We start from the raw sequence: 12,365 nt of genomic DNA, 5'->3' as shown, positions 1-12,365 counted from the left end.
CCATGGGGATGCATCCCCTGCATGGATGAGCACAGCAGTGACATCCTCAGTGTCACTGTGCCCTCTCCTGTCCCCTCCTGAGGTGTCCCCATGCCAGCAACCAGAGGGGATGTGTCCTTTTGGAGCTGAGTGGTGATGCAGAAAGGGGCTGTGGGGCAGGAGATGCCTGCAGCCTGCAAGGGGCTCTCCATGCTTCGAGGGTCTGCTTTAACATCAGCCTCTGAAGCAAAAGGTTGAAGGAAAGGTGCTGTGAAGTCTGCAGCAGCACTCGCTTTGCTGCATTAGGGGTTCTGCCCTCTCTTTCTATGGATATGATATCTGTGTGGTGTGGCTCAATCTGCACAGGGTCTCATCCCTCTGAGGTCATGCTGTGCCCTGAAGGATCAGCTTTTCCCCTGGATTTCTGCTTCTCTTTCCCCTTGCCCCCTCTCACCCTGCCCAGCTCTGAGCACCCTGAGCTGAGCTCTGGGCAGGGCGTGCAGCTCCATGGCTAAACACACAGTGAGAGCAGAGCATGCAGCCAGATAAAGCTCAGCTCAGGGCTTGCTTACGTCCCCTTTCACCCTGTGGCAGCATCACTTTATTTCTCGATCATGAGATTTTCCTGCTTGTTGGAGCTGCAGGGATTTCTCAAGGCCACCAATGACACAGGGCACCGTGCTGAGCTCAGGGCTCCCCTTCTTTCTCTCGGTCTGTTCTGTGAAGTGCCTTCTGCACAGACTGCTGGCACAGTGAGGGCAGAGCACCTTCTGAGCAAAACCAGGGTGTGCTCGCAGCAGAGGGACTATTGCAGAGGATAATGCATGAACAAATGCCAAAGGCAACAGCTCAGAGATATATTATTTACATATTTATTAGAAATTCAGTGCTGCTCGTGAGAGCAAGCCGCATCTGACTTCAATCCCAGTAAGTAAACAACCCAATGGGCACATAAGAGAAAGGGGAAACAAGCGCTGATGCAGTTTACACAAGCTAATACAGTAAAACAAAACATTCAGAACATGGAACTATTTTGCAAGATAGGAAAAAAAAAAACAAAACACCTTTATTCTTCTTGGTTAAGCACTGATGAAGTAATAATTGCAAAATAATTTAATTATATGCTGTATCAGTTGCCTCGCAGACCAACAGAATGACAATTAATCCTTGTTTATCTAAACTGCATTCTAGTTCGGTCTGAGCTGCCCTCCAGCACTGAGCATCACTTCTGCTTTATCTGAACTTCTGTTGGCCTCGCTTTCATTAGTATTTTTTTTTCCTCTGGGTACTTTAAGGGGGGAAAAAAAATAACAAGGGCTGCTAGCTGCTGCCCAAGAAGGAGCACCGGAGGGATCTGGGGCATGCAGAGCAGAATAAAGATCCCAGTGGCTGCTGGCTGCCTGTCTGCAGGAGCACAGCCATCATGGTCCACTGCAGCCCTATGGGTGAAGCCCCCCGATGGATGAGGCTGGTCCATTGCTGGAAAACAAAGTGCTCTTTTGCAGCACAATGGGAAATCGGATGGAAAAGAACTTCAGAATGTGAAAAGCTCCATACTCATAATTTGAATTTTCTTTTTCAATGTAAGTCGTTAAACTCTTTCCCCCCATAAAATAAAAGCTGCAAAGCGGGAGTTATTTTGATTCCATCAGGTTTTGTATGTGAGAAGAATCAAATCCATAGCCTGACCCATAATCTGTTCAGGAAACACTTTGTTTCTCCCACCTTGTGTTGAGAAAGAGCATTTGATATCGCCAGCGATTCAGGACACAATAAAAGGATGAAGAGGCTTTCAGCTTCTTTTCCAACCACTTATTTGAGGCATTTCCAGGTAGATCGGGGTTACAAAATGATCAGGAAGAGGAACAAAGGGTTTGTAAAGGTTATAAGAAGTGTAAAAATGTTTGGAAGTGTTAGCAGCGCTAAAACCTATTATTTAAATTCATCAGATGTCACTTTGAAGGGAGCTTTCAGAAACAGTCTTTATATGTATTCTTTTCTAAGAGAAACTCATACGTAATTGTCAAATAAAGAGCACTCCAGGCCACAGCCCCTACTAAATGTCAAAGCTTCCAGACTAATAATGCCCCGCGGTGTTTTAGATGGAAAGGGTAATGCAGTAATAGCACAGGGCTCTCACCAGTATGGGAACCAGCGCTCTGCTCCCAGCCATGGCTGAGGACATCCGAGTTCCAGGGCTGAGCTTACTGGAGCTGATTCAAAAGGGGCTCCCAGTTGTTGGTGCAGAGCTGTGCTGGGATGCCAGCTAACAGCATTTGGGTATTGGGGAAACATGATTAACAGATGCGCCTTCCATCTCCCAATATCTCCCTTTTGAATTGCAAAGTGGCCTCCTGCTTATTTGGAAATACAATCTGTCTAACCTTCCAGGCACGGTTTATTGTTAATTTCTTATGCCACTATGAATCTATGATTTATTTAACAAATTTCCACCCAGCAAATAAAACAACATTTGTTCTACCTGGAGGGTAGTTCCCAAATATCACAGCACAGCCAGGCAAGGCAGGAAAACAGCGGTCAAAAATGATGAACGGAGTGTCTGACTTCAGATAGGAACACAGAAGTGGGTGTGAGCAATGTCAAATGATCAATATCCTGAGTTGGAAGGATGCAGGTCATCAAGTCCAGCTCTCAGAGTCCAGCTCCAACACAGAGTACTGCATCTTCAGCTGTGATTCTCCTGGGAGTCATCGTGAAGCCGTTGCATCTTCAGCTACATCTTCTTTGTATCATTTACATATGTTGACATAGAGAACAATGCCAGATGTTTTCTGTACCAAAACCAGGAGCAAGCTGTAATGAGCCAATGCTGCAAGAGGGACATGCAGGTTTGAAGCAAACAAACAGCGACCTTGAACTTCCATCTGAGCTTCAGGTTAGAAGAAAATCCACCCTAATATGGCTGTGCTTCTCCAAACAAAGCTTGAAAACTTCTATTTATTTGCTATGGTTACTTATTCCCTTCTCCAAGATAAACCCTCCATCCTCAGACTTTTGGGTTCTTCTGTTGGAATCGAGCACCCAGCACAGCTCCCCAGCAGCAGAGAACCCTTCTATGTGTTCTCTCTGATAAGGAATAGGAATCTCCAGGAGTGAAAGTGATGCACAAGGCCACAATGTGCCTTTCTCTGCCAGTTAAGTTCAGTTGCTGCCTTTTGAGACGTCACAGTCGGTAATAAAATATATTCCCTACACTCAGAGCTCAAGAAAGAAGTTTTCCCCAAACAAACACACCTGAAAGGAAATTTCTTTGGGTTTTATTTACTTTGGGTTATTGAAGTGGCAAGTGTGTGCTGTCCATGCAGTGCAGCGGATTAAAAGGCTCCAACAACAGAGCCCAGACCCCAGTGGGTGCTTAACATCCACCACCAGCAAATCCATTTCTCTCCCTCTGTGTTTGCTTTGTGGCAGGTAGACACAGAGAGCGATGGCAGCAGGTTCTGAATGACATCTGAAGAGCTGAGGCATCCTTCCCTGCCCAGGGCTTAAAACAGAGCGAGGCAAGAAAATATCCTCTTATTGGTGTTTGCAGGATTTCTTCTCGATGTCATATTTTAAACGTATAAAATATTTAACCTAGGCAAATGTAGTTGAATCATAATAGTATTCTCAAACTTGTAGGGAAAAAGGTTGATTATTTGCTCTCAAAAGGCCGATTATTTACTCTCTGCTGTGTAAATAACTGCACAAGAGCAGGAAAACATCTGTCCTCCTCTGCTCTTCTCTTGCGTCCTCTTCACACTCAGCATAAAATTGAATAGATGGGAGGAGAGCGCAATGAAACTGCAGTGGGGTTGGTTCAGATTGGGTTCTGAGCGTCTGGTGGAGCTGTGGGTGTCCCTGCTCATTGCAGGGGAGTGGGACCAGCTGGGTCTTTTCCAACACCAGGTGATTCTGTGATGCCTTGCAGCACCCTGAGATGGAGCTTCTTTGCCGTGCTGCTGGGGTTGCTCTGTAGAGCTTCATTTCTCTGCCCTTGGTTCATCAGAAATGCTGTCCCTGATTACGTGAGGGATGCAGCAGGTGATGGAGGTCTGTTTGTTTGTGGCTGTGGTATCAGACATTCGTTATTGTTTGACTGTGCTCACGGAAGGATTACTCACCATATTTATAAGGGAATTATGATGTAATTAGTCTGTCTCGGGAGAAGTAAATGTACATTTCCATGGGCTAAATGGACTTCTTCTTCCTGACCTATGTCTGGTGCTGGCAGAGGGGAGGGCAGGGGGAGCAGAGAGGCCCATTGCCCAGCCATGGCAGTGCGTGGGGACCAGACCCTTTTGGCCTCCCCTAAAGCAGAGCTAAGCAGCTCCTAAAGAGCTCTGGATGCTGTCGCTTTTCCCCTGCTATTGCTCTCAGGCTGCTTTAAACCTCAAGCTCTGCTCCCAGAGCTCAGCGGCCCCCTGGGATTCGTCTGAAAGTGATGGGATCTCAGAGCGAGCGGTCCTGATCCATCAGCTCAGTGCCTGTTTTGTAACAGCCGTTCGCACAATGACACACATCACAGCACAAGCAAGGCTTTCTGTTTATAAAACAGTCAATAGCGTTTGTGAAGAATTATTTTTTCCCAAGGACACCTTTCATTTCAGCCTCCAAGGGAGCTGGGAATAAATTGTTCCTTACCATCAGCGCTGACCTCGCATGTTTAAAATGTGGGCGTCTTCTGAACAAAAAAACACCATTTGCTAAATGAAGCAAAACACCATAATAGGTTTAATGATGTAGATTTATCTCCTAACAGTTGTTTTGAGATCACAACAAATCATTAAAATCATTAACTCTCCGAGCTAAATTAGATTACAGATCTTGGAGAATGTCTGGCCACTGCGTTTGCGAGCAGCGCCTCGGCCTGCCTGCGCGCGTCATTAATTCTGCTCAGATTCCTCTGCAGACAATGAACCAATTCAGCATATTCCAAGTCAGATGAAACAAAAAGAAGCCAACATCTTTGTGTGTGTCCATGTTTTGTTTCTTCTCCCAGCTTGTTTCCAGCAGCGGAAGATATTTCCCCGGTATGGGCAGAATAGAATGCGGTTGTTGGGGAACGTTGTCTCCGCTATCACAAAGCTGCACTTATCTGTTGGAAAGCCAGGGAGTGTGGTCCCAGATCTGAACCGTGTAATTAAGAGGCACTTAAAGCTACAAGCCTCGCATAGCAGCCCATTTATATCGCACCTATCAGTGGCGGAGTTGCTGCCATAAAGTGCAGCTTTAAGCATAAGATAAATGAACAGACGTGGAGGGTGTGGGAAGTCCATGGCCGGTGCTGCTGTGTGGGCTGATTGCTCAGCGCCATCCCTTCCCACATAGAGCAAAAGCAATCTCGTGTTCGAGCAGAGCCTGCCTTTGTAGGAATGTGAGCTTGCTCAGGGTTTCCTTTTGCCCCTGTGCCCTTGTGGTGCAGTTCGTAGAGGCTGTGCTGGCTGTGTTTTGGCGTGGATTTGGCTGTGAAAAGGAATGTGTATGCTCCAAAAGAAGGAAAGGTGGAAATTGGGCACATATGTACCAACACACACTGCTGCTCTCTAAGAGCATTGGGAAGGTTACCCTGACCCTCAGCTGAGGTTAGAGAGAGTGCAGTGAAAAGAAGCTCTTGTGCCATACAGCCCATAGGGTGCCTAAAGGATGCCTGAAGGGGAAGGAGCACCGTGTTCTCTGTCCTGTTTCTTGCAGGAACTTTGCATGCCCTTGTTTGTATGTGAGGTTCTTTTCACATCCTAAAGGTAGTGTGGGAGGCTGAGCCTTCATTCCTGTCTTTCTGAAACCATTTTTAGTATCTTTATCTTTTTTTCCCTCACATTTTAGAATTGATTCTTCATCCCCCATACACCTTGATGCTTATTTTCTCCTCTCCACCCCCTCCTCCGAGCCTCCCTTCCACACTCTGCCTGGTGAGATGGTTTATTCTTTGATTCTGTGTAGCCCTTAGCAGATTTCACCCTTATTGCCACCTGTGAAGAGTTTCACACTTATTAGAAAGGGTATAATTTGGGATATGTGAAAAGATAAAAAGAAAGAAAGAACGAAAGAAAGGGGAAAAAAAAACAGAAACGACAAACAAACCAAAGAAACAAAAAGTGTATTATTTTAAGTGAAGTAAGAGGGAAATGGATTTAAAGGGAAATGAGCCTTGCTGAGCACTGGGCAGGCTCAGCAGGACAAGGATGAGCACCTCCTGACGCCGTCTCCCCTGTATGGGTGCTCATGGGATGAGCTCCATCCCTCTCCTACCCAAACTATCCCCTATTGCTGGCTCTGCAGCTGGGTGAGCTGTGCTTCTCCGCTGCAGGAGGGCTTTGTGCGTCTCTTTGTTTCACATTTGCACCAAATGCCAAAATACCAGGAGAAAAGTTGCCTCCAGCAATTTTTTTGGAGCTAGAAGGGGAGCATTCTAGCTCTTGACATCTTGGCAGGGGTTCTCAGAGCCCATATGTCAGATCCAGAGAAACAGTTCACATTAATTTTAAATGTAAATCTTAGACCTTTGCTAGGCAACTACGTCTCTCATTGCAATTCTACCCACATTTTACTCCAAATAGGCTTGACAATAGCACACTGAAATCTGAGTGCTTCAGCAAAACAGAATCACACCCTTTTGATTGAACATCCATCCTTGTTCTATTTGTTCACTGGCAATTAAAATAAGCATGAAATGTGCTTGGGCATGCTCTTGGTCTCATGCTCATTTTAAATATTAACTCCAAGTCTTCGTTGCTATTATTTAGTAATAATGTTTATTATTGGTAAGGCTGTACTACCTGGGGGCCAATCTTTTATTATTCAGTATAAGCATGCATCAGGAACAGCGCTTCCCAGAAGCACTGCTGATCTAATTGAACACTACCATGGGCCAACAGATAGCTTAAAAATATTTCCTATATAAAACAGCCCAGCCACTAACCAAAATCCTTTCTGTTTGACATCAGTATAAAAAAAGCAGCAGCTCTCCTTCTCCTGCTCAGTGTGTCCAGCTATTTTTGCTTCTTGCCACGGGTTTCGTTTTGTTTGATAGGAAAACATGGGACTATTTTCCCTCCTGTTTCCAGCACTTTGCTCCTGGAGGCCGCATTAGAAGCAATGAGGGCAGCACTGCCTGGAGATCTGTGCTGACTGCAGTGCCTGTGGCACCTGTGCCAGCTCCATTCCTCTCCTCCAGGATGTGACACGACTGCCACTGAAGCCACAACTTACTCAAAGCCTGCTGCTCAGCTGCTTGCTTTCTGCCCAGGCTCTTCTAGCAGGCTGTTCTTGCCCACAGTACAGTACCCAACTAATTACAGAGCAAATATATGTTTGAGTTGCCAAAGCATGTGAAATTGCCATGAGCAATTGCTGTGAGCTTCAGCAGGATGTGAAGTTACCATCTTTCTCCTGTTACAGGTGATGGTTTCTGCGGCATGGAGGCAGTGGGGCAGCTGAGCTCCTGTCTGCAAGTAAGTGAAGAACTTTTTGCTGGCCCTTTGCAATAGCAGCGTTCCAGATGCATTGTTTTACTGATGGAATGGGTGCTGTCTGGGTGCAGGCCCTCTTCCACCACCTCTGTGTTAAACACGTGGCACTCAGCGATGGGTGGGTTAGAATTGCTTACAGGATGATTCAATTTCATGCTGACATGTAGCAGTTGGATGTGAAGCCAGGATAGCAGGGGTGGTGTGAATGTGGAAAGCAGAGCTTCCATGTGTTCCTTTCTCCCACTATTGCCTCCACAAAGCATCATGGCAGACCAGCATGTCACAACACAACACTGCGTGGCAGCCAGCAGTTTCCATTCACTCCAACGAGTGAGAAATACGTTTTTCCTCCCTGCTTCCTGCTGCTTTTGGGTGAGTTTGCATCTTTCTTCTGGAGAACGAAGAACTCCGGGTTTTGGGATTTTGGTTGTTGAGAATGGCTGCTGTCACAGTTGTGCTCTCACAGTAATTCTCAAGGTGCCAGTGCCCCTGCTGCCGTGTTCCCTTTGCTCCCAGTTTGCTTATATTCAGGAGGCTGAAACTGGGTGTGAGGCTGAAGGGGAAGCAGGGATGGGAGCATGCAGGAGCTCAGCAAAAAGGAGGGCAGGGAAAAGTGGTGCTGAGAAATCCCCTCAGAGGGGAGCAATCAACAGAAATGCTTTCTGTTCTTTCTGTTTTATTTTAACCCGAGACATTAACGCTTTTAACAAGTGAAAGTAGCCATTACTTTAATACATGTGCACTGGCTGTGGGCTCGGATAGCCCTGCTAAATTTGGAGATATGGCAGGGCTATTCAGAGCAGCTTAATTTTTGCAGATTCCTTTGGAAACCTTGGGCTTTTTAAAGCATGTGGTAAAATTCCCTTTTGCTTCACTGCGGCCAGATATCAGTGTCTGCTTTTATCTCTCTTACAGAATTTTAGCATAAAGCTCTGAGAGAATTGTGAAGTCATCTACTGGGTTACTTTCTAGCATTTTCCATGCAAGGCAGGAACCCTGTAATGGGGATGGAGTGGGGAACTTCTGCTTAAGCAATGGAGGTGCATTCTGTCCCATTTTTGCAGTTCCATATTTACTGCCATTAATTTTTGTTCTGTATTCGTCTTTGTTCCCTGGTTGGCTTGTGCTGGTCTTGCAGCATCGTGGCTTGTGTTTAGGAACAAGACATGTCGTGACACACTGAAGAAAGACGCTTTGCTTCTGTTTCTGTTTTCTTATTTTCACCAGCAAAACTTTGTAATTATGTACAACCTCCCCTTTGTGTATATTCGGTTGTAGACTGGTCCTAAGTCACCTAATGAGGGTGCTGTTGCCCAAACAAGTTAGAAGTATTTCCTTCCCTCAGCCTGACCTTTAGTGATAAGATATTGTCTTTGTGCCTGGGCTGAGGTTGACACAAGGTGATATCCAGCACCAGTTCAAGACTAGCAGATGATAATGGAATAGGGAGTCTGGAAAGAACGGAACTTGTGATATGGGGGCAGAATCAGCCTGAAACCCATTGCTCTGATTCAGCTTTTGATTTTCCTCTGCACTTTGCAGCTGTGTGACCCCAGTGGGAGGGCACCAAGGACCGGGATGGTCTCTGCTGCAGCTTCACGTGCCTTTAATCAGGCTTTGGCTCAGCACAGAGCTGCAACTCTTTGTGCGATGAGATTCAGAACCAGTTTGGGGCAGCGATGTACAGGTGAGAACAAGGCTTCCATGGGCAGCAGGACTCTGCAGTGTCTCTGCTGGGTCAGTGCAGCAGCATCAGCTGTGCTCTCATCCCAGCAAACACCCAGGGACAGCAGCGTGAGTACAGAGACAGCTTGTCGGATGGGTTATTAAATGAAGTCAGCTCGTGATTCAGGCTGGTTATTGTAATAGATAAGGAACGTCGGGTTATCTTTCTCAGTTACCTTGAGTCATGAATTGGCACGAAACAAAGCTTACTGGAAAATGCAGATTTTCTGCCATTTGTGAAAATTAACTCCTCTAATTAACTTACACATATAAATGCACTTAGAATGAAGACATTAAGTTGATTATCTAGAAAATTGCTACCTTGGTAGACTCCCTAATGCCACCTCTAAATATGCCAAGAATTAAATGGCTCTGGTGGCATTGCTGTATCACCTCAACTGAATGCTTGCTGATGGAAGACACCACTTCCCTTTTTGGATAAATTTAACCTTTAATTCCAGAGAGTGGCAGCAACAGATCCCACTGGGTTTGCTTGCTCTAACCTGTCAGAGAATGTCTCTTGGAAAATCCCTTCCCATTCTCTGTTTTTTTTCCCGTTTATTTGCTTGTTTCCAAATCAACACAGTTCAGTAAGGCTGGCTGGCATTTTAGGTATTCTGTAGTTTAGACTTAGATTCTTGTGTCATACAGGTGTATCTGAAATTGCAACTTCACCACTCAAATGAGGTATTTCAAATGTGGATGGTAACATGTAGAACAAGCCCTGGTTGCATCTACAGCCTGCATTCCTCCAATGGGCGTTCTTTGCCCTTGTATTCAAATGGAAACATCTTAAAAAAACAACTGGGCTGTCAGAGCCAAAAGGCCCAAAACAAGAGCATCTAAGGAACAGCACCTTCCCCAGCCAGTAATGTACCATTTATTGACCTTGACAGCATCCACATCATATTTCCCAGTGTTGGCAGGCAGCAACGTGCAGCCACGGTAACAGAGTCCACCTTTTAGCATCAGCACGGAGCAAGGGCCAAATTTCCACTCTCAGCTATTAACAAATTACAGGCATACTTTGGCTTTGTTATGAAATTCACTGTTAGAGCTACGACAGGAGAAGAATGACAGCAACGGCAGTTCCAAACCCATTCATAGACTTCCTCTGGTCTCAGATGATTCTGATGGCTCATTCTGCATCGTGGGGAGCAGGCTGTGTGTGTGTGTGTGTGTGTGTGTGTGTGCATGCTGCTGGAAAGCAGAACCCAGCCCTGACAGCATGGCACTGCTCCATATAATTCAGGGACCGATGCTTTCCTCCAGTGCTTGGTCCAGGCACAAACTCTATGGCTGCACTCTTTGAACAAACACAATTGCACCCTCTTTCTTTAAAGAGCAAAGAGAACCTTGTTGAAATGCTTTTCGGTTGTGTTCCGGGGGAGATCCCACTGGCTGTAACATATCGTGGTGTCGAGGACTCTCAGACTGAGAAACTTCAGGAATGTGCAACCTAGAATAGCCTGCTTTTGCATTTTGCTTGACAGTGAAGAAGCTGTGTGACGCTGCCTGAAACGATGGCCTTGAAAACCAAACAGTCCCTCCCCCCCCTCTGCCCAGATACTCCTGATTTTTGCTTTGGAGTAAGACTTGTTCAGAGTGTGTCATGTGCTGGTATGCTGCCAGCTTCAGATGGTACAAGCAAATATGGAGTTTTATGCAATGAGAATTTTGTAAGAAGAAAAACTCTGTGCTTTTCATCGTGGACTGAAGGAAAAGCAGCAAAAAAATTACACTTAACTCGCCTGGTTACACTTTGCAATTGATGCTGAGGCTAAGAGACCAGACCTGAACAGAACTGAGTTAAAGAGAGAGCCAAATTTAGACTTTATATAAGCCTTATCTGTGACTATTGGAGAAGTGGGAAGAGATAGAGAGTGCTACAGAGGTCCAGTTCTGATCCTTTCACAATGAGGACTTGATTAACACCACAACTTCTTTGGGCTTTAGGAGATACAGGGACTGCAGAATGTTTCCCAAAGAGCTCTTAACTCCATTTAGCTTCCACTGGAGAATGTCTGTCTGTCCCTGCAAGAAAAAATAAATAAGCCAGACATATCTGATTTCTGAGCCAGAGCTGTCATCACGTGAAATGTCATCATTTACTTCCAGTACAAAATAGATGAATTCTCTTAATTTATTGGATACTCAAGCCTGTATTAATTGCTATCTGTTAAGAATTACAGTATTTCAAACCATCTATTAGGAAACTTCAAGATGTTTTATTATTGTTATTATTTGGCAATTAGCTGCTGCAATTATCTTGCTAAACGCTGTTTAAATGGGGCTCGCTGTAATCTGAGGATTTCTGCTTTCTGAACGTTCAGGAAGTCAAAATGAAGGATCCTCCCCAAAACCTCTCCTTGATGCTCAGTTGCTGGCAGCTGCCCTGTGGCCAGAGGAGGGCCATTCTGCTTCCCAGCTGCTGTGCTTCTGGCACTGGTGACATGAAGAGAGCGATTCTCTTTCTGATAAGACAAAGGCTTTACAAACTCTTGTCATTTTTTGTTTTCTTCATCCTTTTCTTTCCCGTTTAATAGGAGCCCAGTCAGTTCCTACATTGCTGTTGGTGCAAGATGCCTTTGTGTTAAACTCATGAAGGGAAGATCCTCTCTCGGAGAGTTCATAATCTGTACAGACAAGATGGACAAAGAAAGCATTATGCTCTTACTGCCCTCTTCTTAGCAGAAAGCAGGGGATGCAGTGGCACAGCCAGTTCCCCATGCAGGTCACAGTGTGCGTGTGAGATCGCTGCCCTGAATGCCTGACCAGCCAAAATCTGCTTGGCCAATGCCCTGCTCTGCGTTCATTTTCAGATGACCCTTAATGCCAAGGCAGCAGAGATGGATTCTCATTGCATGAGATGTTCAGCCATAATAATATTTCTTTAATACTTTAATTTTAAGCCCTTGTCTTTTTTTTTTTTGCTTGTCCTTCCGTTAAGTCTGAGACATAGAAAGTTGTTATTTGTCTGGATATCAGGAGGCTGGTTAAATACTATCCGTTGCCTTAGGGCTGTGGAATATTTCATCGCAGACAGATAAGACCCAATGTCACAGTTCTCAGAAATGTCAGAAAATTAATTATGGACTCGTGCCAACCCCTTTACTCTCTTCCCCATTCTGCTTAATGTCATGTTTAGAGACTTAATTTAGCAAACCGTCTCATTAGCTCCAACAGACC

General features: G+C 45.4%; 1 protein-coding gene across 9 annotated transcripts in view; it reads left to right on the top strand.

Moving 5' to 3' along the window:
• Nucleotides 1–12,365, top strand: part of PLXNA2 (plexin A2) — a 346,250-nt gene that overhangs the window by 96,318 nt on the left and 237,567 nt on the right. For all 9 annotated transcript variants that reach the window (XR_007373227.1, XM_048926047.1, XM_048926043.1 and 6 more), the window contains one exon: nucleotides 7,381–7,433. The gene's annotated coding sequence lies outside the window, so the exon portion shown is untranslated. The remainder of the gene's footprint in view (nucleotides 1–7,380; nucleotides 7,434–12,365) is intronic.

This window comes from Lagopus muta, chromosome 24 (assembly GCF_023343835.1).
Source record: "Lagopus muta isolate bLagMut1 chromosome 24, bLagMut1 primary, whole genome shotgun sequence".
NCBI lineage: Eukaryota > Metazoa > Chordata > Aves > Galliformes > Phasianidae > Lagopus > Lagopus muta.
Note: the sequence above shows the minus strand (reverse complement) of the source record. Positions and strands in the feature narration are given on the sequence as shown.